The sequence below is a fragment of the Ailuropoda melanoleuca genome, chromosome 5 (genome assembly GCF_002007445.2).
Source record: "Ailuropoda melanoleuca isolate Jingjing chromosome 5, ASM200744v2, whole genome shotgun sequence".
Classification (NCBI taxonomy): Eukaryota; Metazoa; Chordata; class Mammalia; order Carnivora; family Ursidae; genus Ailuropoda; species Ailuropoda melanoleuca.
The window spans coordinates 2,515,206-2,528,599 of record NC_048222.1 but is presented as its reverse complement, the minus strand read 5'-3'; positions in this window follow the sequence as shown (position 1 = coordinate 2,528,599).

Sequence of the window (13,394 nt, the reverse complement as noted above, 5' to 3'; positions counted from 1 at the left end):
TTTCCAAAAGGCCCTACTTCCAAATACCAACACACTGGGGATTAACTTTCAACATAGGAATTTTGGAAGAACACAAACACTCAGTCTACAGCAATGGCCAAGGAAAATAAATGGCCTCAGGCCTCTGTTTGGAAAGCAAAGGGGAACAGGAAGCTGAAGAAGGGCTGCCAAAGGGCAGAAGTCTCTTATCAGAGCCCACGTTGTATAGATTTGATGGGTGGGGGAAAGGTACGGTGGATGGTACCCCTGAGAGTTGCCCCCACCCCGGCCAAAGATGTCTGTTCATTCGTTCCAAATCAAAAAGGAAGAAGTAAAATTGTCCCTGAAGATGACATGCTCTTAGAGATAGAGATCCCTCTAAAAAACTGTTAGAACTAATAATCAAATTCAGTAAAGTTGCAGGATACAACATCAATATGCAGAAGTCAGCTGCATTTCTATACATTAACAATGAACTATCTGAAAAAGAAATAAATAAAATAATCTCACTTACCATAGCATCAAAAACAATGAAATACTTAGGAATAAATTTAACCAAGAGGTGGAAGATCTATACACTGAAAACTATAAGACTAATAAAAGAAATTGAAAAAGACACAAATAAATGGAAAGATATCCAATGTTCATGAACTGGAGGAATTCATATTGTTAAAACGTCCGTGCTGCCCAAGGTAATGTATAGATTCATTGCAATCCTTATTAAAATTCCAATGGCATTTTTCAGAGAAACAGAAAAAACAATACCAAAAATCATATGGAACCACAAAAGACCCTGAGTAGCTAAAGAAATTAACTGAGAAAGAACAAAGCTGGAAGCATCACACTTTCTGATTTCAGGCTATCTTACAAAGCTACCATAATCACAACGGTATGGGTACTGACATAAAAACAGACACGAAGATCAATGGAACAGAATAGAGAGCCCAGCAATAATATACATACACAGTCATATACAGTCAACTAATATTTGACGAGGAGCCAAAAACACTCAATGAAGGTAACATAGTCTCTTCAATAATGGTGCTGGGGAAACTGCATAGCAACCTGCACTAGAACAGAATAGGATCCTTATCTTACAACACTCACAAAAATTAATTTGAAATGAATTATAGACTTAAATGTAAGACCAGAAACCATAAAACTAGGGGAAAAAATGGAAGAAGCTCCTTGCCATTGCTCTTGGCAACTGTTTTTTGTTTTGTTTTGTTTTGGGTTTTTTTGGGATATGACATCAAAAGCCAAGCAATAAAAGCAAAAATCAGTAAGTGAGGCTACATCAAACCAAAAAGCTTCTGTATAACAGAAGAAACAGTTAGCAAAATGAACAACACCCGGAATGAGAGAAAATATTTGCAGACCATCTATCTGATAAGGGGTTAATATCCAGAATATACAAGGAACTCCTACAGCTAACTCAATAGCAAAAAACAAACAGTCTGGTTAAAAAATGGGCAGAACACCTGAATAGAGATTTTTTTCTAAAGAAGACATACAGATGGCCAACAGACACATGAAAAGATGTTTAACATCACTAATCATCAGGGAAACGCAAATCAAAAGTACAACCAGTTATCACCTCACACCTGTTAGATTGGTCATTACCAGAAAGGCAAGAGGTGATAAGTATTGGTGAGGGTGTGGAAGAAAGGGAGCCCTCGTGCACTGTGGCGAATGGGAGTAGGTCAGCTACTACGGAAACCAGTATGGAGGTTCCTCAAGGAAGTAAAAACAGAACTACCATCTGATCCAGCAATCCCACTTCTGGGTATATATCAGAAGGAAATGAAATCAGGGTATCAAAGATATATATCTATATATATATGCATCCATGCTCACTACGGCCTTATTCACATTAGCCACGATACGGAAAAAACCTGAGTGCCCATCTGTGGATGAATGGCTGAAGAAGATACACACACACACACACACACACACACACACACACACACACACGATGGAAAATTATTCAGCCATGAGAAGGAAGTAAATCTTGCCATTTGAGACAACATGGATGGACCTTGAGTACATTACCATAAGTGAAATAAGTTAGAAAGACAAATATTGTATGATCTCACTTGTACAAGGAAATCTAAAAAATCTGAACTCCTAGAACCAGACAGCAGAACGGTGGTTGACATTGTGGTTGACGGGGCTGGGGGTGAGGGAAACGGGAGATGTCAGTCGGAGACTATACACTTCCAGTTAGCAGATGAACTAAGTTCCGGGGATCTCACGCGCAGCATGGTGACAGAAGGTTAGCTATATTGCATTATATACTTGAAAGCTGGCCGAGAGCGGAGCTTAAACGTTCTCCCCACAAGAATGCAATGGTAACTGTGTGCTGTGGTGGAGGTGTTAGCTGACACTATGGTGTGATCCTTTTGCAATATATACGTGTATCAAATCAACAGGTTATACACCCTGAACGTAAAGAACGTTATAGCTCAATTACATCCTAATAAAGCTAGGAAAAAAATGCTCATGAAGAATGAATAAAACCTTCTTCAATTGGTCAGGCCCTCAGACCTCACTCCCACCCCCGAATTATGATCCATTATTACTATGCCCCTCACCTGGCACGTCTGCCTCCCTGCACCGTTTTATTTATGGAGACTTTTTTTTCCCCAAATGGATTATAAGATGATACCAAGGGCTTGCCCTATAGTCTGTGTATCTAGCATCACAGCAGTGGTCGAGAATGTGTGTTGCTGTTGACAGCAGTGGTGGTGGTGGTCTGGGGGTCCTCTGCACATTTCCTCATCTGACCTTTCACACCCCTCTGCCCAGTTTCCTGGAGCCATAGTTTGTTATATTCTTTTACTGTGTCTATATGATTCTAGAGAAAAGAAAGCAATCACATTTTGCTGCCTAATATAGCTTAAAATAGTTGAGTGATAGAGTTCATTCATTTTTGCAAAATTTCAGTACGACAGCTTTACTTATCTCCTGATATTGCAATATCTGATCAATCCTGTAAAGCCCAGCAGTTTGAACGGAAGAAAGAGTCACACAGGTAACAAGTCAAGGCTTGGCGTTAAGTATGGCTTCCGAGGCCCTCCTAACCATACCCGTCATCTTTGTTCTGTTTCTTGATTGCTCATTTGTCTCTAAGTTCTGAAAGGGTGTAAGTTTTCCAAAAGTAATAGTCAGCATATGTTGCTTTATTTAGGTGAGGGTACTTAGAGCCACGGTTACTCCCGTGAGCTTTTAGGACAACACGAGTTTCCAACTATCAAACAAGCAATCGCAATCTGGCATATACAAACCTGTTTCTGCTCCTCATGGATCGTCTCTCTTCCTTCCCTCCAAGAACTAATTATGACAGCTGTGAACCTTCCCTCTTCTCTGGTTCTCTGACTCTCCCTTCTTCCCGAGGCCCCAGGGCATCCCAGTGCTTTTGGGGGTGAGTGTCCCGGTTTACGGCTCTCCTCTGCCACCACTACCCTCCTGTCCCCACAAGGCGGTTCCACGGTCACACTGCTGTTCCCCCGTCCTTACCTGTCTAGGCCCTAGTCTCTTCCTCCCACCTCCCTCTCAACCCTCTTCCCCCCCGACCGATTACAATCTACTTTTTCTTCAGGAGTCTGCTTAAGCTTCAACTTTTCCATCAAGCTTAACACCGTCTCCCTCTGTACCTTCCCTCAGCCTCTGTCATTACTGAATTAATAACTCTGTAATTAGATGCTAATTCTTCTGTAGCTGTTTCATACATCTGGTTTTGTCACCTCCAGCTAGGAGGCAAGCTTCTGGAAGACCAGGAGACCCTGTTTTAGGCTTTGTCCAGTAGCTGTCCGGCCTCCCAGCTCGGTGTCTGCAGCAATGTCGCCTATGAGGCAGGGGGCCCGGCTGTGGGGCCAGCAGCAGGGATTCAGTTCGAACTGTGACTCTGCACGGAAAGAGCACTGGTCTCTCCACACACCCGCTTCCTCATCTGATAGAAGAATGTGGACTTCCCGTGAAAATGCTGCTGCGTGTTCAGGCTCTGAGCACACCTCCCCCCAGGCCACCACTCCAAGTGCACAGGGATGTCACATCAAGTGAGAAAAAAGAATTCTAAAAATTATGCTCACAAGCAAGACAATCCTTCTGTGGGGGCTGGAGGTCTGGCCAGGCTCCCAGTCGTGAGGCAAAAGGGTTGGCAGCAGGCACTAAAACGGGTTGGGGGGGCTGGAGGTGGTCTCACTGCTCATGCCAGGGGCCTGGGGATGGACTTCACAGCCCATGGAAGAGGCCGAAAGGCTGCAAGGTGCATCAGGGCCCAGGGCTTATGAGTGGCTCTTGTCTAGGGAGATGGAGTGGGGAGACCCAACTTTATAGCCTGGACCTGTGCCAAGTCACCCACCGTCCCCTCCTACAGCTTCTAATCCCAACATTTCCAGAGGACAGGAGTCACAGGCCACCCATGTAAGGAAGGTATCGGTTCTGAGTTATGGCTGGTCTATGCGAACACAAACCAATGGAGAAGGGGAAATCTGAATTGAGACAGACAGACACAGAGGTGGGGGTGGGGTGGGGGTGGTCCTATTCACATAAGCCTGAAAACTCTAATTCCAAAATTCACGAGGAAAACGAATGCCAGAAAAGCTGTTATAAGATTATTATGGACTGAATGTTTGTGTCCCCCGTAAATTCATACATGAAAACCCTGCTGCCCCCAGTGTGATCTCTGGGAGGGCATTAGGACTAAGTGAGGTATTTAGGATTAAAATAGGATTAGTGCCCAAATAAAAGTCTTGAGAGAATTTGCTGCCTCCTCTCCTCTGCCCCTTCTTCCTCCTCCTCCTCTCCTCCCTCCAGCTCTCCCTGGCTCCCGCTCTCCCTCCACCACACAGACAAGCTGGCAGTTTGCAATCTGGAAGAGGGCCTTCACCAGAATGTGATCATTCTGGAACCCTGATCTTGAACTTCCAAATGCTAGAACTGTGAGAAATGAATTTCTGTTTTTATAAGCCACATGGTCTATGGTATTTTTGTTATAGGAGCCCAAATGGACTAAGACATATAAAATAAAAATAATAGGGCCATCTGAGAATAGTCCTAAAATAAGTATGTTTGTTTTTGCTTAAAAATGTGTAGCTTATTTCTGGAAGGAAATTTGTAATTCATTTGCCTCCAGGAAAAGAAACTAGGCAGCTACGGATGGGGTGGGAAGGAGACTTTACTGAATATACTTTGTATCTTTTGAATTTTGAGCCAATATAAAGGTATTATCTATTCAAACAAAATTATATGGTAAAGACATAAGAATGTCTTTCAAAACGAACTACCAGTTATTTAAAAAACAGAAACGAAAGAGAAACTGGTAGATGTAAATAACCCATTAGAAACCTGAAAATAAAATGTGTGATCATTGGAACAATATCAGGGCGAGAAATAACTTTTCGCTGGTCACAGTTGAAAGTAATTAGTGACTAGAAATAAGGCAGAAAACTCAGCCGCATGGAGACATACTGAGATATAACAAATGTGAAAAAGAAGTTCAGAGGGACGCCTGGGTGGCTCAGTCGGTTAAGATTAAACATCTGCCTTCGGCTGAGGTCATGATCCCAGAGTCCTGGGATCAAGTCCCACATCGGGCTCCCTGCTCAGTGGGGAGTCTGCTTGTGTTCTCTTTGTCAAATAAATAAATAAAATCTTAAAAAAAAAAGTTTGGAAAGATGGTGCTGTAATAAAAGTCCATAGCATATGTCTATAGCAATTCCCACCTCCCCTCCAAAAAAAAAAAAAAAGGAATAGAAGGAATGGTGGATAAACAAAACTTGGAAGAGATAATGGTTGAGAGCTTCCAGAAATAAAGATGGGAGTCCTCAGAATGTGAACACACACTGAATGCTAAACATAATAAAAATAACCTCATACCAGACAACTTACATTGAAACTGTCAAAAATAAAGGTTAAGAGGAAAAAATCTCAAAAGCCATCCAAGCAAATTGAGAGAAACATCCACGAAATGATGATAATTAGACTGTCAGTGGATTTTTATCAGCAACGCTATACGCCAAAAGACAACGGAGCATTTCCAAGGCATGAAGGGCTATCACCAAAATACATTAAGATATATCACCTAGTTAAGCTATCATTCAAAACTGGGGTGAAATAACATTTCTGATGTGCAAATATGAAGAGGGCTTTACCACTGTCCCCCATAGCTTCTTATTGAAGGAACCAAAAGAGGGTGTATCTGAGCCAAAGGAAAAGTAAATCCAAAAGAAAGCTGTGGAATGCACAAATAATAATACGGAAACTGAGTTTTAAAAATCTAAACCTTAGAAATGCTGAGAGACCTGGTCAAAAATTTAATATTAAAAATATTAAAATATTAATATTAATATTCACTGCAGTATTAATTATAAGAGATAAGATCTAGAAATGCCAATGATAAGGATGTGGTTAAGTCAATTTGCATCTGTAATGTGCCATATTTTCCTATTACACAGTGATGAAAATGTTCTAAGAAAAAATGAGATGCTTTATTTGATGATTTCTAAGTCCATTCTAGTTCTAATGCTATCAATCTACTACTTTAATTGATTGATTGGAAACAAAAGATTTGATCATTAATAATATGTTCTCTAAACCTCTAACATCTGTTCTAAGCTTTGTAGCACTTCATTTTTATTAAAAACCTGGACCCTTCAAAGACATGGCTCAGTCTTTATGCATCACATGACCATCTCCAAAAATGCCTTTACGGTGGAGTTTGTTCAATGTTTATTCTTTATATTTTCCTGTCAGTAGAAGAAAGAAGAGATTACCACAGGCACAATTACAGCACTCTGCACGCGAGCGTTAATACTGCTAATGACCCCGCTTTGCGGAGTGATCATCTGAGACCCGTCCTCAGCGGCTGCACCAGATCACAGCCTTGTGTGGGGGGGGTGGGGAGGCGGGGGGAAGGCAGCACGTGTTCGGTCAGGAAGGGCTGTCAGAGAGGGCAGCCTGCAATTAGATCCGAAGGGCTGTCACCAGGGGGCTGGCGGGCCCCCACTCACGTGCTCTAGGGTTGGTGATGACCTTTAACAGATGCAGATTCTCAGTATAACCACCCCTGAGTGCAGAGCAGATAAATGCACGACGGTCTGCAGCCGGTCCCTTCATCTTTCCGACGCCGCTTGGATCAACCGCTCCTGGGCTTACAAAGGTCACTGCGGAGAGCTCTCAAGGACTAGCCCCGCCAATCCCATCTGTGATCTTGTGTTTGGGGATCCCTGGGGTCAACTCAACCCAAACCACTCCCTTTTGCCAGTCGCTTGACCATTGTCTTGATAGTTCCCTTTTCACTGTTTTTGGGGAGAGAAGAAAACAAAAGTCCCAACACCTCCCCACCACTGCCACCACCAAAATGAGATTATATCCATCAACTGTTCCTGACAAAGAAATGGCATCTCCACCAAATGTTTTGCCTTAACAGGACACACAGAGTGGTCCTCCAGACACAGAAGATCGCTCCTAATCTCTGAACATCAGGTAAGCTACCCAGGAGCCAAGTGTCTGCTTACATGACAGAGCTGTTATATTCCAAAGACCCTCTCCCTCCCGATTCCCCACCCTGCCTGCCAGCAAGCCAAAGAGCTTGCTTCTGTGGAAGCCTGACCTTTAATTAATGGCATGCTCAAGGTCACGGAAATGTTAAGTGGCTCCCTATTGGCCATGACTTTTATCTCCAGGAGATTTACAGCCCCTTACATGATCATATTTGTAATACACAGAATATGCAAAAGCTATAACCAGGTGCTTCCTAATACAGCTCCTCTGCTCTGGGCCAGACTGGCCTGGAGACTTCCTGGCTCTTGTCTGTACTGCCCTCATTCCCCTCTCCCCCTCCCATGCATCATAACTCTCTTGATCTTCAAGCACAGCACAGAGCCCACCTCTTCCAGGGGGCAGTCCCCACTATCCCGGTGGCAGTGGTCGCTTCCCCTCAGGAAGTGAGACAACTGCTTTATCAGAAAAAGAGCATTAGACTGAAAGGTTGGACCCAAATCCCAGCTTTGCTAGGAACTCACTCAGTTTTCCAGAATTGCTGTAACAAAGTACTATAAACTAGGGGTGTGTAAATAGCAGAAATGTGTTGTCTGACAGTCCTGGAGGCTAGACGTGTGAAACTGAAACGTCAGCAAGGTTGGTTCCCTCTGAGGGCTGTGAGGACAATCTGTTCCAGGGCTCTCCCCAAGCTTCTGGGCGTTTGCTAGCAATATCTGGTGTCTCTTGGCTAGGAGAAGCATCACCCCAATTCCTGCCTTCATCACCACATGGAGTTTCCCCGGTGTGCACGTCTGTCTTCGTGTCCAAATGTTTCCTTTTTATAAGCACACCCACCATGTTGGATTAGGGGCCCATCCTACTCCAGTTGTGACCTCACCTTAACTAATTCCACCTACAATGACCCTGTTCCCAAATAAGGTCACATTCTGAGATCCTGGGGATTAGGACTTCAACATAGAAATTTTGGAAGACACAATTCAACCCATAACAGAGGCCTTGGCCAAATCCTTCTCAGTACCCTCACCTGTAAAACAGAGATAGGACAGAAATAACTGCTCACAGAATTTCTGGAAGGATCAGTACATGTGACTACCCAGCACTGTGGATGCATATGTTGGATTTCCTCTGTTATCATTTCTATTTTCTGCTGTCTTATTATGCTTATTACAACTGTATTTGAGTGGAAGCAGAGAGGAGGGAAGAGGAGGGCAGACAAGACACAAACATAACCAATGGCTCCTCCCTGGGGAAATGGGGATGCTAAGATAGCTTCCTTCAATTGGGCACCTCTCGAGGCAAGGACACAAGCTGTAGGCAAAGAACTTACAGTCTAGAAGAGAAGCCAGATAAAACCCTTGTTTGGCAAGTAAGAAGAGCAGACATCCCCCCAGATGAGGAGAGATCAGCTTTGGTAAATTCTTGCCCAGAATTTTGCAATTAAAAAAAAAACTGAAAGAAGTTGTTTTAATCTCAGTACACATACATAATTTTATTACTAAAACACTTATTTTTGTTCTGAATTACATATGGTTTAGGGAATGAAGGCTCTCTCATAATCTTTTCAGCACTTAATGCCTCCAAAGACCTTACAAGAGCTCTTAAAGAGTTTGGCACAAAAGTATGTAGTTACATAAAAAGAACAAATGATCCTGAAGAAGAAAGGGAAGAGTGGTTTCTATAATAATAATATTAATAATAATAATAATAATAAATAATAATAAATGTGGAGGCACAGGGAGCTCTGACAAATTCAAGCCTAAAAAGGATCTTATAAAAGTCACTAGGAAATCAGTTTTATGAAGACACAAAAATGTGTAAAAACAAACTAAAGCCCACAATCAGATGAGGCTGGAAAATCCCATCTAGGTGTTTTTCTGAGTTCTTATGAAGGGAAGAGGTGGAGTTGAGATCAAAGAAGAGGGAGCTAAGGGGCAATGAGCGGATGAAGTTGCCAGCAATGGACAGGGGGTGGAAACTTCCCATCTCCGCGCATACCTTTATCCTTCTAGCCAAGGAAAACAGTTTCCAGATCCAAAAATCAGGATAACTATCATTAAGAGAAAAATGAACCCCCAGATGCTCCTACTGGTGTTCCCAACCTGGGCTTTCTCTTTGTCACTGTGCTTCATCTCTTCCCCCCATCCCATTCTTACCTCTCAGAAGAATATTCTGGAACTGCTTTCTGCCCTCCTCACCTCGCATGGATCCCTCAGCCCATTGTAAGCAGTCTTCTATGCCCACTACTCTTGTGAAGAGACAGTCTAAGGTCAACAATAACTATGTATCTGATAGACCCAACAGGTACATTTCAGCCTCGGCCGCACTGGGCCCTCTGTTGTCTACAACTCCCCTCATCACTACCTGTTCCTGAAACTCTATTTTTTTGACTTTCAAAATACCAAGATCTCTTGGTTCTCCTATGTCTCAATATTCTTTTTTTTAAATTTTTTTTTATTTATTCATTTGAGAAAGAGCACAAGCAGCAGGGAAGGTCAGAGGGAGAGGGAGGAGCAGACTCCCCGCTGAGCAGGGAGTCCAACGTGGGGCTCGATCCCAGAAACCTGAGATTATAACCTGAGCCAAAGGCAGCCGCTTAACCAACTGAGACACCCAGGCGCTCCTATGTCTCAATATTCTTTGCTTGCCCCTTAAATCTTGGTGTTTGTAGGGTCCACTCTTTGCCCACCGGCTTTCCTGGTGATCTCGTCCACTGTCATGGACATGTGGTTGGTCTCCTGCCTCCATTCCGTTTTAGATTATTGGCCTACATCAATTGTAGCAAGTCAGCCCAGTAACAAGGATCAAACTGTCCCAACTTTAATGCCATAAGAAGAGGTATTTTATGAAATGAAAGAAAAATAACTTCTTGGGGGGAAAAAAAGTCTCACTTCTAGGGATCTATTCTAAGGGGAGAAAACACAACAGATGTCTATGAGAAAAGATGTTTGCTATCAGATTATTTATAACAGGGCAAACCTCCCCCAGACGTTGATTGTAGCCGTGTGAGACCCAGATCAGTCTTCTGAATCCACACAACTGTGAGACGGTAAATTCATGTTGTCTAAACCACTCAGTTTATGGTAATTTATTAGGAAAGAAATAGTAAATGAATACAACTTCCTTTCCCTTACAGCTTCCATTTTTTTTTTTTTAAAGATTCTATTTATTTGCGAGAGAGAGCACAGAAGGAGAGGGAGAAGCAAGCTCCCCGCTGAGCAGGGAGCCCGATGCGGGACTCAGTCCTAGGACCCCGGGATCATGAGCCGAAGGTGGACACTTCACCGACTGAGCCACCCAGGTGCCCTCACAGCTTCCATTTTATTGAAATTTTACCTCGGCTGCCAATTAAGGCTTTTCCCTTCGTGGGAAGGTTTGTTGGATGAATGTGCTTTTAGCAGACAGGAGTCTCAGGCATCCAGCCGGATGACCAGATACCAAGGCCTCGTGTGTGATTTCTGTCTCCGAATCTCTCGGCAAGCTCTGGGCCCCCCGCACCCACTTGCTCCCTGCAGCAGGCCCCAAAAGTGAGTTTGAGCACCCTCCTTTAATTCACTCCACCTCTACGCAGCACCCAGCCCCTGCCATGCTGGGGAGCGCCGGTTTAGGGCACAACTAGACATCAGTTAACCGGCTGTGGGCTTGGCGGCCAGGAGTAGGGGAGGGGGTGACGTCTGTCCTTCAAACCTCCCTCATCTCCCTGGGGATTCTGATCCACTTAAAAGGGGTCTTCACTAAACCATAATCCCCCAAGTCTGCCTCCTCCTTTCTGCCACCATCTCACCCCTGCGAACCCCAGAACTGCGCGGAGTGGATGGCCAGGACAGCAGCGGGGCCATCGCCAGACCGCTGACACCACAGTGAGCACGGCCCCCGTCCCATGAACCCCACAGGCTGTGCTCGGTGAGCTAGGCAGAAACAGTACTGTCTTTCCTGGTCAGAACCAGGACAGATACCCCCTGGTGGTGGGAGAGGCTGGGTTTCCTGCTTGAACAAGGGCCTTTGGTAGCAGCGCCTACACCCGGAAACTCTCGGGGTTTGAAGCGACGCATGTTCACAGGTAGGCACAAGGCTAGGAGGACAACTGCCTCTGTCTCTCATCCAGGGGTTTCCACACTGGTGCAGAGAAGCCCACCCCAGAGAACACACAGGTACCAGGGCTGCTCCTGTGGGCCTCCACCTCCAGATGCTTCTGGGCCAAATGCGAAAAGTAGGCTTTGTCCTGTTTTGTTGGCTCACTCAGCTGAGGCCGGCCCCACACACCGCAGGAGCGGACGTCTGCAAGTCAGAGCGGCTTTTCCCTCTGTCCTTCGGCAGCTGCTGGACACGGGTCTTACCTGTGGCAGGTCAGTTAGGAGAACGAGCAAGAGGCCCATGCTGATTTTACACCAATCTCATTTAAAGACACATTTACCCGAGAAGCTTCTATATTTCCTCTCTGAGAAGCAACCTTCACTGACCGGCCTGCTGTAGGAGTAACAGGCCAGATCCAAGTGATGAGGGAACGGAAGGCAAGCTGAGGACAAAGCAGAAGCTGACACCCTGCACACCGCCCCCCCCCCCACCATGGGATGTATGCAATATTCCTCAGGCACTCCTGGCTGCCCTAAAGGACAAAGAAACAGTCCTTACTACCTACAGCCCACTGACAAGTCCTTGACAGGCACAGTGACATTCCTCTAGGAACTCAGCTGCCTCTATGTTAATACATTGCTAAGGGCAAAAGGCAGTCCTAGCCTGAGCCCCTCCCCTCCACCAAGATCCGGTAAGTCTACTTTAACGTATAAAAATTCCTTTGGAAACTTCCTTTATCTCTAACCCCCCAAGACTCGTGTTGGCAATCATCCCAAGCATATGGCCCACCGATATACATCTGAAGGGTCTCATGACTCAGGNACTACCGTTTCTTCTACACACAAAACCATATTTTGCCTTTGGGGAATGGCTTTTCTTTCAAGTATTAGAAGTTAGAAATTGAAGGGTTTTTGTATCATTTCCTGATACATGCTGATTTGATTATGCTCGACTGATTTGTGATTCAGGTTTTATTAGACGGTAATAAACGACCTTTTCCCAACAATAGCTAACTCCCCCAAGGTCCTGGAAACCTTGCTTCCAAAATTCCTTAGAGGCTTACCCTATCCCTAGCCCTCTCCCCACTTGAGGGTATAAAATAGGCCATTCCTCACAACCCCAGGGCAGCAGCTCTTTCTGCCCACGGGTCCTGTCCCCGTGCTTTAATAAACCACCATTTTGCACCAAAGACGCCTCAAGAATTCTTTCTCGGTTGTTGGCTCCGAACTCCACCGCACTGAACCTCACCTGTACCTCATCACAAGGGCACATGTCCCCCGAGGCTGTGGGAGGGCACGGACTCCGTCTGTCCTCCCCGCCTGCACACAGGAGCCAGGGCGTGCTGCTGCTGCCCCTTCCTGACGGCCACCCACCGGCCTCCTTGCCGTGGCCCCCACCGTGACACATGATTTTCCACTGGGCACGATTTCTTTCAGAAACTGCCCAGAAGGACGGCCATAAAGTTAGCCACGCTGGGCTTCCTCACTGTGTCACTCAAAGTTCCCAGTAACTTTTTTTTTTTTTTAAAGATTTTATTTATTTATTCTACAGAGATAAAGACAGCCAGCGAGAGAGGGAACACAAGCAGGGGGAGTGGGAGAGGAAGAAGCAGGCTCATAGCAGAGGAGCCTGATGTGGGGCTTGATCCCAGAATGCTGGGATCACGCCCTGAGCCAAAGGCAGACGCTTAACTGCTGTGCCACCCAGGCACCCCCCCAGTAACTTTCTGATCTGATGGGAGACGCATAACTACACGTTTTATGCATACAGTTCAGATACACGGTGGGGGCGTCTGTTCTCTGTTTAGATAAATGTGGGCCCAAAGTGGCCCGTCCTGA